At 42.9% G+C, this 22,916-nt stretch overlaps 1 long non-coding RNA gene across 11 annotated transcripts in view; it reads left to right on the top strand.

Moving 5' to 3' along the window:
* Nucleotides 1–999: 999 nt before the first annotated feature.
* Nucleotides 1,000–22,916, top strand: part of LOC128806069 (uncharacterized) — a 71,488-nt gene continuing 49,571 nt past the window's right edge. For 8 of the 11 annotated variants that reach the window (XR_008436703.1, XR_008436695.1, XR_008436705.1 and 5 more), the window contains exons 1-7: nucleotides 1,000–2,011; nucleotides 4,284–4,370; nucleotides 6,186–6,360; nucleotides 11,835–11,945; nucleotides 20,953–21,097; nucleotides 21,583–21,680; nucleotides 22,559–22,666. This is a non-coding gene — a long non-coding RNA (uncharacterized LOC128806069). Of the gene's footprint in view, nucleotides 2,012–4,283; nucleotides 4,371–6,185; nucleotides 6,361–9,378; nucleotides 9,520–11,834; nucleotides 11,946–12,664; nucleotides 12,811–20,952; nucleotides 21,098–21,582; nucleotides 21,681–22,558; nucleotides 22,667–22,916 lie in introns of all 11 variants that reach the window. The other 3 variants (XR_008436696.1, XR_008436698.1, XR_008436702.1) reach the window with 3 other exon arrangements.

The following is a 22,916-nucleotide window of genomic DNA, read 5'->3' as shown; positions in this document are numbered from 1 at the left end:
TAGGTATTTTGAAAGAAAAATACAAGAAATTCTGTTTTAGAAGTTCAGACTATATCCAGAGAGGAAACGTAGGGATTTTCTCTTTTCTTAGCTTTGACTATTTCTTTTTCAGAATTTTTTTCCACTCAAAATACTTCAATCCAAAAATTATGTTTTTAACCCAAGATGAGTCTTTAAATACATTAATATATGTGTGAGTGTGTGCTATTTTTAATGGGTTTTTCCCTAGCTGCTAAATTACTGATGTGTTGTAATCAACAGTGACTCAGAAGAAAGGGAGACTGACTCATGGATCTGATTCAAGTAGCAGTGTTTGCCAACACTTTTGGGAAGGAATTTCTTTCATACAGTCTCACAGCAAACTTACCATTTACTTACCCAGGTTTTGTGCTCAGTTTTCATAGGGGATTTCAAAGAGCCATCCCTCCTGCCTGGTCTGAAATGATGCAGTGAACTGCAGACACAGAAATGGGTTTAGTGTGATTCAGTCTGGGTGTTGAGACAGACTCAGAGTCACCTGAAGAACTGTGAAATCGTTCTGTCCAAGGAGAGGCTGTGCCCCACACCTTAAACCAGAAGCTCTTCCAAAGGCAGCAGTGTCAATCTCACCCCTGTGACAAATACTGGAATGCAGCTGAATGTCACTGGGGAGCAAGGTGTTCTATATCAGACCTACATAATGAATGCAAATGGTGTTTTTAGGATCCAAATGGGAAAGCATAAAAGGCTACAAAAACCTTAATTTATGGTTTGTTCATTTAAAGCTTCAGACCATTAAGTAGCCATTAAATTACTGTTTTATATTCTGCTAAGTGCATCTCTATCATCAGAATAAAAAGATTGTTTTAATTCCCCCTGTATCAAATAAAACATTTAATCGAGAGCATTTGTGATAACAAATTGGCTGGAATTGGACAGTAAATGAATGCTGAGCTCTGACGACAGAGCATCTTTGTGCTTTGGCTTTTAGTGTCTTGTATGTGCATGAACAGTTACATTATACATCTGTTTATCTGTATTTAGAGTTCAATCACCAAGGTCCTACCCCAGGTAAAACTTGCACTGCACTGATAGGGTTCTCCAGATTGATGTCTGTCACACTAACTTTTCCTGTGGGGCTCAGATTATGAGTTTTTAACCATTTTACCCTTAGCCTCACTGCTAAGGGCCTCCATTACTTCGGCTGCGTCCTAAAATGGGGAGTAGACACAAGCAGATGAGAGAAGATTGCACATTTTCCTCCCCTTGGATATTTCAGTGCTTGTTTTTATTGCCAGAAGGACAAAAATTTTAGCATCTGTCTTCGGCAAATGGAGATTTCCAAGAACATTGATTTGGAACCGTATTTTGACATATTTTATTATGACATTTTGATTGCACTTAAGCACTGCACTCCTGCAAGGGAACTGGTTCCTTCTCTTCCAGTCATGAGCCTTCCTATCACCAGTATTGCCTGGCCTCCAATTTTCTCTGTGGGGCTGGGAAACACCTCTCCCAGGTGGAAGAATTGGGATGTGTGTAACTAGGTAATGGCATGCACAGCTCTGCAGCAAGTTGAAGTTGTTGTGCTAAAATCATCTGAATTCCCAGATGGAAATATTCTAAGAAAATGCAGTTGACAATCATTGTTTATAAAACAAAATAGATTATCCTGTTTAGTATAATAAATTGTTCCAGTGTGGTTAAAGCAGACCCCAATACTGAGTTTTCTGAAGAAAACTTTGGCATTAGGAAAATACTTTGAGATGTCATTTTTAGGTAAACCTTGTGTTAATAGTGCAGAAGTTGAATTCCCTGTCAGTGCCTGTGCCTGGCAGGGTGACCCTGTGTCCCCCAGGAAGGCTGGCTTGCTCCTGTAATGGCTCTTTTCTCATGAGCAGGGGGGCTCTCATCGTGGGCAGGAGAGGCTGAGAAGCAGAAGGGCTGAGGAGAGGACACCCGGAGCACTGTGCAGCTGGGAAAGGCAAGGAAAGGGCAATCCTGGATCCTGGCTCCCACACCTTGCTCCCAGGTAAGCAGTTCTGTTACCTGGGCCTCTCTGCCAGCCCAGCTGGCCTCGCCTCACCTGGGCAAGTCCTGTGTGTGTGCAGCTGCTCCACCTTCCCCAGCATCAGGGCCCCTCAGGTTCTGCTCCTGCCCTGCCTTTGCCCAGATCTCCCAAGGATGGGTCAGACAGCCGCGCTCACGAGGATCCCTGCCCCAGATCCTGCATTGCATGGCTGTTTTGTGGGATCATTCAGGACGCTGTTAAAATCTGCCTTCAAAATAGATTTTCTTCTAATCTGCTTTGAGAGGCCCTCCTGCTTACCCATATGTCAATAATTTCCCCAACAGTTTTCAAATCCAGTGCCTTAAAATGTTTTTCTGCCTAATTCAGAGTGTGGGGCCAATGGATGCTCTTGCTGGGAATTTAAAGAACAATTATGGTTCATAGTGTGAAATTTTCAGGGAAACATTTGCTCATTCCATTAAGATACTGTATTGTTCTTTTTCTGAGGATTCCATTAAGCTGTATTTGTCATTTATACAGACAGGGAATGACTCTGAAAGTGAAGGCTTTTATCTGGTTATCTATTGATGGAAAATCACCCAGCACAGCACTTAATTTTGCCTCAATGTTTGTATTGAACTTGGAGATTCAGTTCAGATACAGTTGATGAAACTATGAATATTGGAAAGCAGAGAGAGGAATATTGCTTTTAAAATGATAAATTGTAGTTTAAGTATTTTATATGTTTTCACAGTATTAAATAAAGGAATTTATTGATGAGTATTTAATTTTTTTACACCAGATTCTAAAATTTCAGTGACTGAAAAACAGATTTATGCATATTTTTCAAGTATCATAAAAAAGACTTGACTCTGAGTTGAAGATTTTTTGTTTGGTTTGGGGAGTTGGATTTGTTTTGTTTTTTTTCCCTTCAGCAGACCTCTTTTTTTCTGCACATGAAAAATCAATCTCATGTAATGCACTGGGAAACTGTCTCTCTCCTAAGACTCCCTGCCTTTCACTGTGGGTTATCCTCTGAGCCAAATCCTGCAAGATTATAATTGATTTTAAAAGTCAGCAGCAGAAGTATTTCTGTCTTTACGTGACAAACAGTCAAAGAGGAGCCTTCAGGATCAGTGTTAAATGTCAGTGAAGTCACATTCGTGCTAGGATAGGCAAGTTACAAAAATTTAAATTCTGCTGTAATAGTGACAGTAATAAATGGAAGCTCAGCAAAATGAAGCTATTAGTCAACAATGTGTAATGTCATAAACTTGAACAAATGATTGCAGAGAGCTCAGGCCTGAATTAAATCCAAGCAAGCTGAAACAAGCAATAGCATTGAGATGGATAAATTAATTTATCCAAGTGGATCTAATGGCACATTAGAATAAAAGCCAACGTTTTAGCTGATGTGTTTAAAATAATCTGGACATCATCACTGGAAATGGACAGCAGCACCTGCGTGCACTGCTGCTTGTACCAGGATTCTGGATGTTGGACCCTGTGCTGGGGTTTTTCTCCTCTTGTGGTGCTTGAAAGAATCTATATAGAGAACTGTGGAGAGCTTCACAATGTTCTCATGAAAATGTGCAACTGATGAAGTGGCAAGAGCACCTCAAACAGTGCTGGTGTCAGAATGGCAAGGCAGCTGCAGCAAAGAGCAAGGCTGAATGGAACTGGCCTGGCACAAAGAGCAGAAAGCAGCCTGGAGGCACTCGGTTGTGGGAAGGGACTGTAGGACACTGCAGCCTCCTGACACAACCCCAGAGCGAGCAAGCAGAAAGCTGCTTCCAGGAAGGCAACCTTGCACCCAGTCTGCTTCCTGAGCCATGGGAAATACAAATAATGAGTGAAAAAATGTGCTTTCTGGGAAAACAACTGCGTAAATAGCAGAGCACATAGTGTTGTGTGCTACTCCTACATGCAGCTTGTTTCCAAACAATGCAAAACAGTGTTGGGGGATTTTAATGACAACTCTACTGATGCCATAGAAAGCTGCCATTTTTCTGGTAAGGTTAAGTGTTCCAAATTACACCTTGAACAGCATCAGCAAATGAAGCAGAGAGTATGATGCTGATTCTTCAGCAGCAGGAATGCTAAGTGACAGTACTGGAATAGTCCAGCTATAAATATATAGCTATAAATATATATAAATAGATTAAGAGATACTTAATGCTGAAACAAAAATTTCAAAGTATGCATAAAAAGGAACGCTACCACTGAAGTCATGTGAAGTTTTAGTATTTTTGCATATATGTTAGAAAATTATGTGTTTTCTGCTTTCTTGAAGGTTTAGAACATCAGATGACTCAGCAGATGTGAAGTGCTTCTGGAAGCCAAACAGTGGTTATGTTACAACCCTTTGGACCACCCTGTTGTAAGTTGCAAATCCTTGTTAAAACAGGGTAGATACTATTTTGTTGTAATCTGAGAGCCTCTGAACATCTTGCTTTTCTAGTCTGCCTGTTTTTTTTAAGTGGCGACACTGGCAACTCAGTTTTATTTCTCGCCCAAGTTGTACTTAACCAGGACAGACCAGATTTCAGTTGATTTCATTATTTTTTTTCCCTGGAAGTAGGAAATGGCGTGCAGATCTTTAATCTATGTCCACTTCTTTAAATCAGCAACCCCAAAAATAGAAATAAGATATGAAACTCAATGTCGTGTGTTTGAAGTGTAGCTGTGTAATAGAGGAGTAGAAAGTCAAGTGTGGATTTAATTTTCATTTCAGGCCCAAATATTTCATCATCTCAGAAGAAAAGGAGCTCACTCAATGCAGTCCATTGGTGTGCTTCACTCAGTGGTGTCTGTGAGGTACTTGATCCCCACTCTGGCTGTTGAAGGGCTCTGCCTTCCTCCACCAAGCAGCACCAGTCCAATGTCCTTGGTTATTCCAAATCCTTGGTTAACAGTGCTTTTGGCAGTTTCAGAGAGCACGCAATTACCTCTGAAAAGCCAAGAGTCATGACTCCAGCTTGCATTATTCACATTCATGGAGATCCTTCTGCTAGTGCCCACGAGATGGTTTTTAAATCTTTGATTAATGCTCTGAAATCTAGGCCTGTGCCTGCTCAGCCCTCACCAAAGCCAGTGGAAGATGTTCTATTGACTCAAGGAGAGTTGGCTGAAATCAAGGGCTTGAAAGTCTGTCTGCCCTCACTCTTCCTTCCATCTTCATTTCTGTGGTGGCTTTCCCATCTGTATTTCCAGGTGACACAGGGAGATAGGCACTCAACTCGGACACAAATGCCAAGCCAAAATAAACTTAACAATTCCCATCCTCTTATCTAATGTTTTCAAGCTTGTGAGATGTTGTAGAGGGCATTTGGTGACTTGGAGCCAGCTGGTGCCCTTGTAGCATTCTGACTTGGCCATGTTTTCACTCCTGTTTCCAAGGGCTTTCTGGTTTGGTTTTTTCCCCCTTGGTTGTGCTAAAAGCTGCTTGTTGCCTTGACAAATATTTGTTTCCAGTTCTGTGTATGTAAACATCTAATACAAAATAGTCTCAGGATTCAGTATGCAGATGACTGCTGCACTGCTGTTTACCAGAGTTCAAAACCTGGGCAAACAGCAATTTGTTTGGGCTGAATAAGTAATACCTTACTTTGGAGGGCCCAAATAGCCATGTAATTATTTTGAATTAATAAATTACCATATCATTTCAGCTCATTACATGGGTATTTATTCTCAGCAGATTGTGTGCAGGCTGTTACAATAGTAACTAGTGTAACTGCTGTTTGGAAAGGGAAATGGGGTAGGAATGAGAGGAGGAAGGGGCCTGTGTTGAGCCTGCAGTCCATGGAATGGGAATGGCACCCCAGAAGTGTGGAGCTCTGGTTTCAAGTGGAAAAGACCTATTGTTCTTGCATAGCATTTTAGTGAAGATGCAACCAGCAACAGACAACTATTTCTTTTTATTTATGTATTTCACACAAGGAAACCCAGGAGCTTTATTTTACAGGGAGCTGTGACTCAGCTGTTGACTCATGGTCAAAGTGCTGCAATAGTATAAATAAAAACCAGGGTAAAAAGCTGGGTAACAGTGCCTATGACTTGTGTATTCCTGTTAAGCAGTAGGTGGTTGTACTTGCCTGAGGAACAGTCTTGACATCAGATGGGATGTCCATGCCTCTTGCACTCTCTAACAGAGCAGCAAACTGGCTTGTTAATGCTAATTCCCTTCATTTTTCAGTGTCCATCATGGCTGTGCCACACTGCACTGCAGTGGTCTTCTCATCCACAAGAGCCTGACCATGGCCAAGGGGATCAAGAAGCTCTGAAGAGCCTGCTCCAGGGGACACAGGGAGCCCTCAGGCCTCCGTCACCTTCCGGCCCCGACATCCCCAGCCCAGCTGCCTTGGACAGGAGTAAGATCGCTCTGGTTTCCCTCCATGATTATAAGTGCTTATTTAATCTCTCTAATCTTCTTAGCACCAGCACACAAAAACCTGAGAAACAGTTGTTGTGAGGTGGAAATTCACCTCGTTGAGAAATAATTGCTTCTCAAGTGTTAGTCATTCATGGCATGGCTCTAATTGCATTTTGTTTAGGGGATCCTAACACAACAGACTTCCAAATTTACCCTGGAACACTTTTTTTTGTAGTATTGGGTTAGAAATTATTCGTAATTTGAATAAACAAAATGAGTAACTGAAGACAGACTCTGCCTCTCCCCACTATGTCTCATTAAAAAAAAAAAAATAACAAAACAAAAAAAACCTGTGTTGTTTAAGTAATTAGCAAGATGCTGACATAGTGCAGGAAGTGTGCAGTGGATATTTTGTATTTCAGCTGAAAACAAATTAATAAAGCAGATTTCTGTTTAGGCAAGGTAAGTTCATTTTCAGAAGGGAGAATTCTTATTTTTGCAAGATCAAAGGTAAAAGAGGCAGTGAGAGAAGAAATGTTCATGGAAGCTGTTTATTTGAGAAGGGGAAAGCCGTAACATTGAAAAAGACCCTTGGGTCTGTTATGCAGCTCAGACCCTGGTTCTCAGACTGGAGGAGATAAAGGCTGTTTGCTGCTCAGCACAAGGAAAAGCAAAAGAAGGATTGAGGGATGGCAGTCTTTTGCTGGGATACACAACAACAGGAGATGACTAAATTCCACCTTGGCTGCTTCCCTGTTTTATCCTCCACTCCCATGGACTCCCTCTGCCCAAGCTGCTTTCTCAACTCACAGTTTGCTCCCTGGCACGTAGGCAGGGCTTTGCTGGAGGTCATAGCTCACTTCTTATTCCGAGTCAGTGCATCTCCAGCTTTGGTCTCATCCCTTAAAAAAACTACTGGCTAGATTTCATTTAATTAGTTCAGGTCAGTGCCTTCCTTCCACAGATGGTTGGAAATAGGTTCTTGTCCAAAGGCTGGGATGATTTGCATCATCCCAGTGAGGTTGGGCTGATGTTAAAGAGCTGAACGTTGACCAACTCATCTGAATATGAGTTAATGAGGAAAACACAGCTGCACATCTCAGACTGGTTTTCAGAGAAGTCAGTAGTGACAGATCACCCCATACATGTGGATATTACCCTTCTTGTTGGAGACTTTACCTGTAAAACAAAATCTGTGTGTGCCTTTACCCCACCCTCAAACTCCTCCTGGTATTTTCTTCCTGTTCCAAATCCCTGCTTTTCCCTGCTGGGAAGGAGAAGCATTCTTTCCGTGTCCTTTTCTCACCCCTGTTATTCTACAGTCCTCTTAGAAAAGGTACAGGGAAGATGTGCACTTTGACAGTGACCCTTCACAGTATAAATCAATAGATGGCAGTAGCTGAATCTCCTTGGAAAGAGCATCCCTGGAAAAATGTCATAATTGGCTTTTTCCAAAAGACAAAAATGAATGCTCTCTTTATGGATTAAAAAGAGTGCAAGTTATTTCATAAATCAGGGTCAAAGGACAATTTCCCTTTTTCATTCTCAAAAGTATTGATATCAAAAGTTGCTTAGAGCAGCACCAAGTTTGCTTCAAGCCATGCATCGAAAGATTCCACGGGTTCAAAACTGGGATCAGAAGCAAGGATCACTTCAAGTCTGTGAATCTTTCATTGGAACCTGGTTGGAGACTTGCTCCTGATGACCTGGCCATGATACTCACCTACAGACAGACAATCAAAACTTGCACTATAATTTAGAGTCAGGGAGTCCTGCATCCCTGCTTGGCCTGGGGGTTTCCCCAAAAGTTTTCCTAATGCCAGTGCAAATATTTTACTGCAGTCTTGTAAATACAACCTAATTTAATTTGATCATGTCTATTTTAATATCTCCAGCTCATATGGAAACAGAATTTCAGAATACTCTGTAATCACCATTGTTTGAATGGAGTAGGTCCAAAGAGCTGGTCTGTGAAATCAGTAACTCAAGATTTGGTTATTTCCTATAAAAAATTTTAAACTAAAGAAATTTGTAATTGGAAGTTATTTCAAGGGATCATTTAATCCTTCAGTTCCCTTTCAGTGAGGCAGGATCAAGAATGTGCACATCTGATCCCTACATGCTGACCAAAAGCAATGATGTCGCCTGGCCAGTGGAGAAGATGAGTGTCTAATAACAGGGAAGGTTTCCCATGGCCCCAAGCCCCAGTCTCCTTTAGTGGCAATTTATTCGTCTCCTTTCATGGCTCCTTCTTATTTTCCTGTTGTTATTGTATTGCCAGAAAAGTTTTGACAAAACCAAAATCTGTTTACGTCTATGTATTATACATTTGAAGTGAAAACTCATTTTGAAACATCACATAGATTTTTAGATCGCTTAGACTTTTCTCATCAGAAGCAAAATGTCACTGAAATTAGCATACACCAGTAAATTAAGGCATGTGGCTGCTGATATATCAAAACTTCTTGAAGGGGAAAACAGAGCCCTCTGGCAGAACATTTCTGAGCACTTTATCATCTGAATTCCTGGGTCTATGGAAATACTTTGTGCTTATTTGCAAGTACAGTTTTTAAAATCTTGATTGTGATTATTCAAATTCTTTTCTTTATAATTCAAAGTTTTCCTGCTTCTCCCTTTCTGCAAGTGTTTACATGATGCTCCAGTGAGAAACACTCAGAACTGATCTATTTTTGTGACACCTGATCTGTGAGCAGTGAGGGGAAATGCCCTGCCTGCTAATGGGCAAGCCACTATTGTCACTCCTCTGGTTGAGTTCAGAGGATGGCAAAATGCTGGAAGCTCTCACTCAGTATGATCTAAGTCCTGTGAGCCTTGAATTAGCAGAAGGGTGTTGCAGCCCCAGAGAACCCATTTTCCCATGAGATTTCAAGTGCACTTTTCCCGGGCTCGGAATATGTTAGGGTCATTATTTCTGTGTGCTATTGTGGAATGGCTGACTTGTTGCTGTATCCTCCTCCAGTGGTCAGTTAATAACATGTTGGTATTACTCATTCAGGCTCTGGAAGTAGGAAGCATTGCCAGACCCCACTGGGTTGCAGCCTGCCCCCACCCAGAGCTACAGGATAACTGCAGCTTCCCAAAATCCCAGTGTAATGCAAGTCTAGGAAAGGCACCACCAAGGGACAGGGGCAAGAAGGTGAGGAACTGATCTCTGCTGATGGGTCTGGTTGGTGTTACCCAACAGAATCCTTGCAATGCAAGAGACTTTGCCTGGGTTTACTGGTAAGATCTATAGGAGGCAGCACAGATAGCACTTCCCTGCAGGAAGGAGGTTCAGGAGCCTGGGTTCTTTTCCCCCCAGTCTCCAGGAAAGCCTCTCTATACAGTGATTCTGCACTCCTCATTCTGGTCCCTCTGTCTTTCCCAAGATAAAGCTAGCAATGTAGATGGCTTCATGCCTCTGCATGCAACTTAGAGATGTGGTTTTAATCCAAAAGTGAATTTTACTAGCATAGCTGCAAGTTTACACGGTGCACTCAGTTTGCCTGAGATAGATTTTTAATGAGGAAAAAAGCACCTTAAGTAGATGGGTGAAGAATGTTATCCATCATTTTCCCCAAATCACAATCCATTATTTCCCTCAAACACCTGTCAGCCACACAGCAGTTCATTTTCCTGAATCAGATGCTAGAGACAGCTAAAGAACAACAGCATTGCACAAGGAAAATTAAGTACCCACTGGGCAAATAGTATTGCTATTTTCAGCAGCACAGAAGTCTGAAATTTGTCCAGCTGTTTCCAGAGGTGTGTCCCTGTGCCCCTCCCTCTGCTCACAAGGTGGCACAGGCCACGGTTTGTATTCCCAGATAAAAAGAGAGGTTTGAAGTGGATACGTGTGTTTTTCTCAGTTCTTTGAAAGTCCAAAGCTCGGATATGATCTTTCCTGAAATCACATTCAACCTGTTCCAAAGTCCAAGGGCAGAAGTCAAAGGATTTAGCTTAATTAAATTTATCTTTATCTGCTTGAGGTATCTCTCTAGAGCAGAGCCCAAGTCTGTAAGCTGCACCCAGAACTCCATTCCCATTTTTCAGAGCAATGCAGAGTTGCTCAGAAGTCTGTGCTCAAAGATCTGCTGTGAAGAATTAAACAGGATTTTTCTTTCCACAGGCTTTTTATATAAGTAAGAAAATCTGTCCTTACTTAATATAAAGGGAAAAAAGCTCCAAGCTGCTAGAGGAGACAGTGGATTTCCAAGGATTAAGAAAACTCCAAACACACTTCATAATGGCTGAGCTTTAAAGAAAATTGTCTGATCCATTTTTCCAAGATAACTGTTCTTTTCAGTAACGAGGTTTTAGAAACCTTTTCCTATAGTAAGAAATCCTCATCTGTGGTTGGGACCTTTCTCAAAGATGCATATTGTACTATCCTGGTCTAAATTTCTTGGTTATTGCCACTAAAACCAGAGTTTCCTTTTCATCAGATGGACAGTATTAACTGTACAGACTAAGAGTTAGGGATGTAATGTTACATGCAGGTGCTCAGAAATAAAAAAACCTGCCATTTCATTCAAAAATGCTTGTTATTTCACACCAGCAGGATAAGAAAGATGGCTTCTTTAAATGTAAATGCACTTGTTTGCGGTTCAGTGAGATGACTGTGGGGCTGGTGCAGACACAGCAACAATAATGTTGTACCTTTTATAAACATTTCGTTTTAGCTGTGAAAAATCCCAGCCAGAATAAATGACAATCTGTTCCTATCTTTCCTTTGGTCACTTCACCCCTAGAAAATTAAACAAAGAAAGGAAAGGGGGCAAACTCATCATATCATGAGTTCTCTTTGCTTCCTATCATTCATTTCCCATCCTGGTATTCCTTGAGTTCCACAGCTACAGATGGTGGTTGCACTGTGGAGCTCCTGCAGGCACCGTGTAGGTTTGTGCACCAGACCATCAGAATCCCAGCTGCTGCCTAACCATCAAGTCTTCATTTTACCTAAGCTGATTTTTTCCTCTTCCTAATTATTTTTCCTTCCACTAGAGTGGAGTCAAGTTTAAAAAAAAAAATAAATAAGAGTATATAGATGTGGAAGAAACAGATATTACAACCAACATTTTATTCTTCTCCTTAACCTCTCAGTCTGCAGAAGATTCACAGCCTCTGTTTGGTGAGGATTATTGGGATGAAGAATAAATGCTGTAAAGTTTATTTCACAGTCTTGCAGTCTTCTATCAAACTCATTTGGATTTGCAAACTTTCACTGTACTTTGCCAGCAGTGCTTGATATTTTTCTCCGATGCCTTTTCACAGCAGCATTATTTAAGTATTTCCTTACACTCACTCGCCAGTGGTCATTAGGACAAAAATCTTAACAGGATCTATTGGGTTTGGCCTGATCCACTTGGTGCATTATTTGGTTCCAACCGAAGGATGAAAAATAGCCATCCTTGTACTCTCGTTTCTGTTAAACCACCTGAATACTGACTTTATCTCCATCTCCCTTCTCAGGATGAAATGGTCCCCAGGACCTGTCCCTACTCTCCCTGGGTGCTTCTGCACCAGTAAACTCCAGAGGGCCCCTGAGTCTGGAGATCTCGAGTGCAATCATCTCTTGGTAAGGTGAGATCTCCTTTGCTCTCTCTTCCCAGAAGTCCTTGGAAAGGAGACAGCAAATCCAAGTCTGCTTCAAGCCTGGTGTGGGAAGAGGGTCCTGGAACATGTGGTAGGGGCTCTGCCAGTCAAGTGTTGATGTCTCCCTTATCTTCTGTAGAATAAATTAGACCACTGGCTCAGAGATGACTTCCAGCAGTGCTTTAACCAATTTTAGCAGGACAGGTGATGGGAATATGAATTGTTTACTAATGTTTTCTCCAGCTCAGTGTTTGCCTCAGACTGTCCCCAGACTGACCTGCTGTCATGTTTGGTAACATCAACATGCTTATTTTGCCTTCTGAAAATACACTTTTTTATAACTACAAATTGCCAGAGGTTCTGTTGCAGTAGTGAGAGAGTTTTGCTGTAGTGCAGGTTGTGTGCTGGAGTTCCCAGAGGCTGTGGAAGCAGTTCTAATGTTATTGTTCAATCCATCTAAATATGGTAAAGACATGCAGAAACCCATTAGCCAAGAACCTTGAGAACAGATTCCTGGACATGATTTCTGCTAGAGCCATGACACTGCAGCAAATCTAAAAATTCTACCAAATGATAATTTTACGTTGTGATTAGTTCAAGTATCAGAAGAAACCTGTGGCTTCTTAATTAACCCCTTAATTAAGCCCTTAATTAAACCAGAGGTGCTTCTTTGTTTCCCCCTCCTCCCTATGTTTGGCTTTCTCCAGGATGGCAAGGCTGGAATGCTTCAGGGTTGTGCTGTGTCTCAGGAAGGGCTGTGACCTGGCACTCTGGGGCTGATGGCAAGCCCGTGGTTTGCTGGGAATGAGCTCAGTGCTCCTGCTGGGACTGGGAATCGTGGACTGGAACTAAGGTGATTGACCACCCCTGGGTTTAGTCCTCTCGGCTTCAGGGAGCCTCCTGCAAAGTGCTTGCTTTTAGTGCATTTTGGAGGGCTCAAAGAGCATGAGGAGAACTCTGTTTTCACACAACACCCCTTGTACATTTTTTCAGGCAGGGAAAGGATCTGTCTCCTGTTTGTGCTTTTAAAGTCTGATATGTAAGAGGGACTACATTTCTGTTCTCAGGCTGCAAGAGTAAATAATGTGCATTACGTCTAACTACTGCTTATGCAGTTTCATGATATGATTTTGCCTGATTTGCCAGCATATTTAAAATATAAAAATAATTATTTCTGAGACTAATTAAAAAAAAAATGTGTCTTGGAAGAATTTTTGGGGCACAGGTTCTCTCCCTTGCATTTCAGGCATAGACACTTCTGGAGCTTCCTCTCACATGGAACCTTCCCAGACTTGTATTTGGTTTGTGGTCAGTTTTGTTCATTTTTTTCCCTTATCTGTTACAAACTCTTGTAAAGCCCAGGCTAATTTGGAGTGTAACATAACCAAGCATTTTGCTTATTCATAACAATTTATTAAGCTGTGCAAAGATAGTGCTGTTTTAAAAGTTTTTGGATAGTATCTGTTACCCTGTAAAAGAGCAGAAAATGCAAATGGGCTCATACAATCAGCTGTATCTGCTTAGACTTGCTAAATCATAAGGAGTCATGGTACAAAACAATGCAGCAACACTCTAAATTTGTGGAACAGTGATGCCAGATGACAGTGGAATTGCAAAGGAAGTGCTTAGTACATCAAAAATTAATACCTAGGGGGTCCATTTTTGTATGGTGATGATTATAAGTATCGCTCTGTGTGTGAACATAATCCCCTCCAAACTGCAGTTTACTAATGTGCTGGAGATTATTGAACCAAGTACAAGTTGAGGTCACATTTGGGTTCTCACTGGGCAAATCAGGATCATTTTCTTCTCAATCCCAACTAAAACTGCAGAGTTGCAGGAGGCACTGGGGTTCGGCGCACACCAGTGGGAGGTTGATACCTGTGCTCGGAGCAATGCAGAGCTGTGCCAAGGAAAATCAGCAAGACATAATGTGCTTCTCTGAGCTGTGGGAACAAGTGTGTTACTTGACCTCAGGAGCTGTTTGTTCAATAGTGAATCACTGACCAAACGCCCAGGAGGTGGCAGTGCCACTGAGTGCCACTCAGGGATGGACAGCGCAGCAGTATGAGCACACACTGACACAGGAGGGTGAGAAATAGAGAGGGGTATTTACAATATTCACTTCAAACAGAGGTTTCACGACCTCTGCTTTAGAATCCATTTGTTATATTACCTACCCATTTCATTTAAGTAACAAATCAGTTACGAACATTTATTTTTAGCAGTGAATCACACTTCTGGGCACACTTAACCAGAGCTCATCTGTGGTGTGTCCAGTGATCTGTGTGCAGCTCTTTGCATCAGATGAGAAATGGACAACCTAATCTAATCACTTGTACCTACAGCTGTATATGAGGAGGGCTGTTTGATCCTAAAGCTGAAGAAATCACACTGATTTTATTTGTGTATTATTTCCAACTTAACAGTCTCATGCAAAATGCAAGAGTTGATTTTAGCAGCAATCATAAAAATGAATTATTTGTTTCTAGACATAGTGTTTGCTAATTTGTGCTGCAATAAATATTTTTTAGTCAATTTTGTGTCTTTAGCCACAGCTCCTCATAGGCATTTCCACCCAGAGCCAGACAAACAGCTGTCAGAACTGGAAAAGCAGCAGCAGAGTTGCTGGTGTTGTACAGTGGAGCTTGAGTAATTAGGCCAGCACTTACTGTAGTTAAAGTGCAACTTAATCAAAGTGCAAGGGAAGTATGGAGGGGGTCACTAACTCTTGTGTGTGTTCAGCTGTGAATTTCATCCCTCACTTCTGCCCTCTCTGATGTGGAATTTCTCCTGCCTGTGTGACTCGGGACAAAATGTAAATGCAGCCTAAGGACATGAATGAGACCAACCCCTCTAAGTTTTAAGGTTTGGCTTTTTCCCCCCCAGCCTCCTGTTAATGATGTGACAGTGTGTTGCTACAGGAGAGAGAGAGAATCTGCATCTGTGGTAACTAAAGGTCAGGTGCCCTGGGCTGCCTGGGCTGCTGTGCTCATCACACGGGGAGAAGAGAGGGCTCGTGGTTTCTCAGTGTTAAGAGTGGCCTCGCAAAGAGAAGTATTTGAAATAACAGTGGTGTGAAGTAGCACGTTACTAACCGCCAGTTCTGAAATTTAAAAAAACACAAAACTCTCAGGCCCTTGACTCTACTTAATGATGGCTGAACAAACTTGGAATGACCCGAAGATGGAAAGTGACAGAAGTTAATGCTCCCAAAATGCAGCAGAGCTCAGTAGTCCTTAAAAGCAGTTCAAGAGCTTTTACCATCTGTTAAGTAATTACCTATCATCATTAGTTATTAGAGGTAGGAAATGATGTAAAGGGCACAAACACGATAGAAAAAGAACAGCCAACTTCTTGTGGGTTTCTTGAATGAGGTCATAAAAACATGACTATTAATACTGAAATAGAAAGGACAAACGTGTACAGATGTTGTAGCTGCTCTGCTTCAAAAAGAAAAGCATTACATTTTTCTAAGAATAAATATTCAGCTCTTGCACTTGTTACCAGTATGAAATGAAATGTATTATAATATTCATCTCCAAAAAAACAACATAAGATGATAAAGATTTAAGGTTTCTAAATTCAATGCATTATAGCTCAGCTAAAACCAATTATGGAAAACCCAATTTGAGGATCATGACTTGGAACAGATTAAAACCAAGTAACCAAAAACCCCCAAAGTTGTGTGTGCTTTTAAGCTGCATGATTTTACATGCAAACATGCACACATTTCTACTTATATATCCATATGGACTTTCATGGCCCTAATTCTAATTTCTTTCTTTCCACTTCTTAGTCAAAACAGGTTCCCTAAAATGCTTTTTTTTCAAGGTATTAGCTGCATCTTTTTAAACATCCTGCAGGAATTTCAGTCTGTAGGTCTGAGGTCACACAGGGATCCTTGGGTAGGTACTTTTCTATTTTTTTAGTCTTATTTCCTTCAGCAAGTGGATCCATCTCACTGCAAGTTCATGATACCTGTTAGGGTTACACACCCAACCTGCCCTGATGTGAGCTTGGAGACCGCAGCGAGAGAGGCTGCTGAGACCCAAACAGTGCCCAGGCACGTGGCCACAAAGTGGCACAAACACAATGGAAACACAGGAAACTGCAGGAACCATCCAGAAATCAAAGAGCAAGTCATGTCCAAGCTGTCCAGGCTAACCCTCACTTGTGGCTGCAATAACAAAGTAACAGTGTGAGAAGTGGAGAAATCCTGTAAATAAAATAATGAGGACTCAGACAGCTGCTGTGGCAGATGATGGAGAAAATGTCCAATGAATACCGAAAAGGGGGAATCAGGATGGCAAAACCAGGGCCACACAGGTAAGCTGTGTAATGGGGAGACAAGGTAGTAAAAAGAATAAAAACTGGTGCTGCTCCAGGCTCTTTTTGAGCAGCTCAGCATTGGCCATGGTGGCAGCCCCTGGGGACTGCCCACCCCCAGGAGCCCTTCAGGACCTGTGTGAGGCTGGGGCTCTGTGGCTGCAGGCCTTGAGGCACTGCAATGTCTGCTCGTGTATGTAAGGCTTGCTTTCTTTCTGGGGGTTCTTGGCAAAACCTAGTGAATAATATTGAAGTATTTTCTTTTATTAGAGTCGCTTTTCCCTGTGGAATTTTTTTTAATATGAAAAGTGTGCTCTATATAAAATGTACCACATATTTAAAACAAAAACAATTTTACTTTGGTTTTGCCTGCTGCAAGTCTAAACATTTAGGTAAAGAACCAAAGCATTGGGTTTGTGTTGCCAAAATCTTTCTCATAAGGTACTTTATCCTATCATTTTTTCCATCTGTTTTGTCTCTTAGAGATTATTGCAGCAGCTTAAGATTTTGATTTATTTCCACCAAGGCATAGGAAGAGAATGTATGGAGAGACAGAACTGCTTAAAACCTCAGTCTTAACTGCTGAAATATTCTGTTTATGAAAATACTTTCTGAATTTATGTTCCAAATCCTCTGCCTGATTTGCTGAATGAGGAGGAAGAGAGAGCAGGGGAATTTTCTCTCAGCTCTCCACAAGTACAGCTGTGTTGAATATTTAAATCTGGCATTTGCAGTCAGTGCATATTGTGATTTGCTTTTTTGGGGGGAGCAACAATCTGTGAGAGATTATGATTCCCTTTTTATTAGAGTAAAAACAAAATATCAAGCAAGCACTGAAATATATTTTCATGTAAGTTGATGTTATTTGCTATTTTAATCAAAAGCTGTTTGTGAGAGCCTCTGCCCTTTGTTGCTTTAGAGCCCAGCAGCAATTTGGGTAGGTGCGTGAAGGGCAGCGAGTTGTCTGGATGATGGTGGTAGCCAAGGAGCCTACAACAAAGACAGCACCTTTTTGCCAAAGTGAGCACCTCCTAATCAGTGCTCTGACACCTAACTAAAAGCTGGGCTGCACAGTGCTTGAGTGGCCAAGGCCCTCTTTGCTGAAGCAGCTTCATTGTGCAACACTGCTGTGTGTGTGCGGACAGCTTCCTCTGCTCTCAGCCTCGCCCTGCACCTGGGCCATGCCTGCAGTCCATGACTGACAATCAGTGCTGGCAGCTGATTTATGCACCTGCAGGAGAGCAGCCGGCCCGCGAGAGCAGCCTCACCCCTCCAGATCTCAGTACCCAGGAGGGTGGAAGAGGGTGGGGCGGAAATGCTGACCTTCTCTCAGACTGCAGTATACCGCAGATCAGTGCGATTGTTGGCTTACAGCCAGGAAATCAGCTACTAGTGCATGGTTTGCTAGGAAATAAGCAGAAATGCAGCATGCCTAAAATGGAAAGGGAGCTCTGGAACCTTGTGTCACCAATTCTGTACACCCAAAGTCCCTTTGGTGTGAAAAAAATGTGCAAAAACAATTAGGTTTTAGGTTTGGGTTGTTTGGGGTTTTACTCTAGAAAACCAGAGTCAGGCTACCTGAGCAGTTGTTGAGGAGAGCACTGTAACCAGGGCATGTCAATGGTACTTGAAGGTGAGAAAATGACTGTGGGGTGAGTGAATCTGTGTATCAGAACCAGCACCAAACCCCTTGATACGTTCTCAGTGAGTTAGAAATGTGAGTTCTCAGAATGTTGAAGCAGTGACAAAGAAGGTGTGGACAGTTAAAAAGCCAATATCAAAAATCAAGTAAAATAAATCTTTGAACAAGCTGAACTCTAAATATTTAAAACCCACAAAAAGTGTAAGAAGTGAAGCAGAAATAATTGTTGGTGCTAATATCCAAAAGCTATGAAATGCCTGCATGTGTCCAGGCACCATTTATTCCCTAAGATGTCAGGTTTCACATGGACAGAAAATTGTCACCCCCAGACTGGTACTTTTGGAACTGCTCAGTGTCTAATCAGTTAGTGACAGTAGTTAACAACTGCAAGCCTGATGCCTGGAAATCAAATAAATGGGAGTGCTCCTGCTGTGGGCTGGGGCAGGATTGGTGGTGGGAGGTGATGGCACTTGGGGGGCCCAGCAGCTGCTCACTTCACCCACTCCAATGAGCTTTTACCACCCCTTGGACTGTTCCCTTCTATCCCTGCTGGCAGGGTTTGGATGGGTCAGTGGGAACGCAGGAGCCCAAACAGTAAGTGCTCCCCTGGATTTTAACCCAGAGGCACGACAGCCTGTAACTCTATACATCTGTAAATATTGCTACAAGCCTGCTTTTGTAACATTGCTTTACATTTTTGTGTTCTCTGGAAAAGCTTTTTTTAAATATTGAAAAGCTGGAAGAAAGCATTGGGCTAAGGTGATGATGTAGCCAGCAGTGGGGATTTGTGGAGGAACGAGGGAGAGCAGCAGAGCTCTGTGACAGCAGAAGTGAAAGCACAAGCAGGGAACCACACTGCAGTCCTGATCCACCAGGAACAACCTGGAATCAGCAGCTGCCCTGTGCAGACTCCAGGGCTGCCACCCATGGAGGGGAGAGAGCCCAGAGCCACACAGGGCTCAGCTTTGGAGGGCAAGCTGGGGGAGTGCTGCTGGGTTTCTGAGGGAGGAGAGGTGGGCAAGCAGGGCAGTGAGGTGCAGAGTTTTCTGTTGCTGTGGTGCTTTGCTGTCGAGCCAGCGAGTTGAGGAAGGCCCAGCAGGATCAGGCAGAAGGTACAGATATCCCTGAGAGGGCATCCAGGGCCAAGGAGGACATGGCAGAGGTATAAAGGGAACCAGGGAATGGGAGGAGCTTTGAGGCTGGTTTGTCCCAGCATGTGCAATTCCATCCTGGGCCTGGTGGTGCAGAGACTGCGTTGGTGGCTTTGGAGCTGAGGCCTCAAGGTCCTGTGGTGTCAATGGCTCCAAAGCTGTCCACAGTGGGCAGGGCAGGTTCAATTGGCATCTCCAGCTCCCATCCCAAATGGGATGGAGTCCATGCACGCTCCCAGCCACTGTTAGGGGAGGGCCAGTGGAGACACACAGTGTGTGGTGTGTGCCGTGATGGCAGTGGCTGCTCTGGTAGCCGTGTGCTTCCCTGCCTGTTCATCCCTGCTCTCCTCAGTGTTGATTTAAATCCCTTTCTGTGACATTTGGAGACTAATGGGGCGTGCTGGCACAGAAGGAGCTGGGAAAGGTTGTGGGATGTGATCTGCATTAACCAGAGCCCATTCACTCTGACAGCCATGGCTTCTGTGGCAAAAGATGGAGGTAAGTGGCAAAAGCTGCTCAAGGAGCAGCTCCCTGTGCATGTTCAGCAGGCAGGAGAGGGATTCATCCTGGCAGTGCTTCCCTTGTGTCTGTTCCAGCGAGTGATGGGCACTGAGCAATGGAGCTGCTCCTTTGCACGGCGCTGCAGAGGGAGCGGTACCCGTGTGTTCCTTCCCAGGTGCATCATTTCCAGCTCCAGGGGTGATCCAGCCTGTGGGTGCCAAACAGCTCGGTGGCACCACGCTCACCTAACACCTGATTAACTCACGTGTTCAAGAGCCTTCGCTGCAGAAAGGGAAGGGCTGCGAGTGTCACTGTCTCCCTGAGAGCAGCACAAACGTGTCCCCTCCCCCTTCGTGGCATCAACAGCCTTTCCTGGAGTGCGGAGCTGAGCCCTTTCCCTGTACCTTTTTTGTCACTATTTTTTTGTCTGCAGAGAATGAGGGAGGCTTTTTTCCTGCCTCGCTGAGTGTGTTGCTGTAGTACTTGTGTGTAGCTTAGCTAAGGCAAAGAGAGCTCCTTCCATTCACAACAGCACTCGAATTGTTGGGCTACTCAAGGAAAAGTATTTCTCAGTCACTCCTTTTGAATCTGCTGTATTTGACATAGGAGTGCTAAACATGAGAGGAATGAGTGGGAGAGAATAAAGAGCTTTGATTTCTCAAGGCTGGTGATGAATGGTGGTGGTGATGGGAACTCTGGGCTAATTGTATCTCCTTTTTTTCCCTTCCATTTTTTTCTCTTTCTTTCTTTCATTCCATAATTGAGCAAGCTGCTAAAGGAACCTTAGGATTAAATATTGAACAGAATGGTTCCTGAGTGAGTGTTGCAGCTGATGCACCAGAGAGTTGTGCTGGTTCTTTTTACACTTGCGGTGTTGAGAGAATGCTCTTGGCACAGCTTTGCCTCTCGTGCCTGCAAACACAGAGCTCTCAGCAACATGGGGAAGGATGGAGAGGCTCTGTGCCCATGCACCGAGCTGGTCCCTTTCTGGGTTGGACAGATCCACTCTGAGGAGAGAGGGAAGCTGTTGAGTTCCCTCTGCAGAGGGGGTTCCCAGGGAACAGGCAGCCTTGCCTGCGGAATTCACTACTTCAAGGTGACGTTCCACCAACAAAGACTAAGAAAGGAAAAGAAACATAATAAGTAATCTGAAGAGACAGCCATGCTGTGCTGAAAAAAGCCTTTAGAAGTAATTACATAAAAAGTGTGAGCTTCTGTGCAGAGTTAGGGTCCCTGAATGGATTAATTAAAAACAAAGATGCATTTTCTGTCAGAGATCTATCCCAAGTAAAACCAAAATGCAATCAGATTCAGCTTTTAGATGGAAACTGACTGTGCACCAATAAACATTTTTCCTTTTTTAACTTCACAGAATAACTAAAAGAAGGCAGATAACAAACTGCCAGTTCCCCTCACTGTCATCAACACTGAAGTACTTTGCTGAAGCAAAGTGTTAAGAAGCTGAGACTGGACATTTAAAGACTTAAAAGCTACTGAATTTTCTGCCCAACCTGATGGTGAGTAGCCATTCCCACATTCCCTGCAGAATGTGAAGTGTCTGAGCAGGGGAAGGAGCAGGACAGCTGAGGAGCTTCAGTCACAGCCTGCCTTGCCTCAGCTATTGCCAGGGGAAGGAGTTTGCTCATCAGAGTAGTTTGTATGCAAGTCAAGCGAGGTTATTTGTGTTTCAGTGTTACTTAGAAGCCAAACAGCCCTTCTAGAAGGAAATTTTAGTCTGATCAACACGTGCATTCCACCTTCCTCCCAATGGGGAAGCAATTAGAACAGCAAGGAGAGTATTCCCAAACTGCATTGCTTAACAAACAGGTTTGATGGGTTTGCTTGCTTTTTTTTTAAATCCAGTGATAATACTGACTTGATGTCTCTTTTGTCTTTGTATTTCACTGCCTCATGTTTTGAGCATAGACAATCTTGTATGAATTTTCTGTGTTGTACCAGTTCATTAGAGTGTTGCTAATACAGTTTTTTTCTTGTTGAATAGTGGGAAAAGATGCAGAAGATAATGCTTGTATCTTAAGCGTTGTGTTCTCAAGAGCTCAAGAAGAGATGCAAAAACTCCAGAAATACAAATGTAAAATGGTAAGCATTGCTTAGCAGGATCTTTCCTAGTTAATATTCTGGATGTTGGTAGGCAATCCACTCTGATTACACTGTCAAGGTGGGGGTTGGCAGTTATCCAGTCAGAAATGTTGGATTTTGGTAGTCAGACCACGTTCTGTATGGAGACAGCAATGCCTGGGTGAAATTCCATGGCTCGTGTTATGCAGGAAGGCAGGAGAGCAGGTCTTAGGGGTTCACTAAGCTCTTGAGATGCATTTTTGGGCATCTGTCAGTCAGACTGGGAGTCAGGCTCCCAGAGGGTGAGAAGCACAGAAATATTTGCCTTTTTTTATTCTTTCTTCTCATAATGTGCAATTGATCATCATGTGAAATATCTGTTGCAGACCATGAATCTTCTTCTCCAGGGCGGTTGAGGTTGTCTCTCTTCAGTTTTCTCTTGTATACACTTGAGAGCTCTTTTGTGTAAGAGGTGAGCACACTGAGCCAACAGTGGTTCTTAGGAAGGAAATTAACTTCTGTCCATGACTGATATTCCAGTGAAGTATCACCTGTGAGAAGAAGAGAAGGGAAGAGAGTAAAGGGAGCTTGCACTATGCACAAAAAGATACTCCATAGATCTAATGAAAGTATAAAAATATTGTCTGCCTTGCTCTTAGAGCTGGTTTGAAAAATTGCTGGCTAAGTCAAAAGAGTCACACCTGGAATTTCATTTGAGATTTTCACAGGATTTCTTATTTAATGTCTTCATATGATGTGAAATTATGGCGTGAGAATAAATTAATTTATCATCACGTTAGCTACCACAGACATTACGCTGTCCATGGCTTCATCATCACCTTTTCCCTCCAGTTCCCCCCTGAAATGCTGTTCCTAATGCCCTCTCTTCTCATCACTAGGGTGGAGAGGTTCAGTGCCCAGCTCTGCAGTATTGCCTTGGAGATGGCTCCTTTTGGCTTTTGTGCCTTGTTTCATGGGGAGCCTCTCAACAGAGTGGATTTAACTTGGTAAGTCCGTTTGGCTGCCACTGTTACTAATGTGCTCAAACTTGGATAATTTCATTTCTGTCCCTTTGTAAAACCAGGTTTGTTTTTCAGACCTCTTCCCCTTTGAGACCACAACGATGCAAATGCTAGCAGAGCTCTGTGCATTTATGCATACACGTGTCCCAGAGCCTAGAAGCACAATTTCCTATCAACATTCCCAAGCTGGGAGCAAAAGCAGGTTTTCACATTAAGAGCACCTTTTTACCTTTGC

This window comes from Vidua macroura, chromosome 4 (genome assembly GCF_024509145.1).
Source record: "Vidua macroura isolate BioBank_ID:100142 chromosome 4, ASM2450914v1, whole genome shotgun sequence".
In the NCBI taxonomy this organism is placed as follows: Eukaryota; Metazoa; Chordata; class Aves; order Passeriformes; family Viduidae; genus Vidua; species Vidua macroura.
The sequence above is the reverse complement of the archived record's forward strand: the minus strand, read 5'-3'. Positions and strand labels throughout refer to the sequence as shown.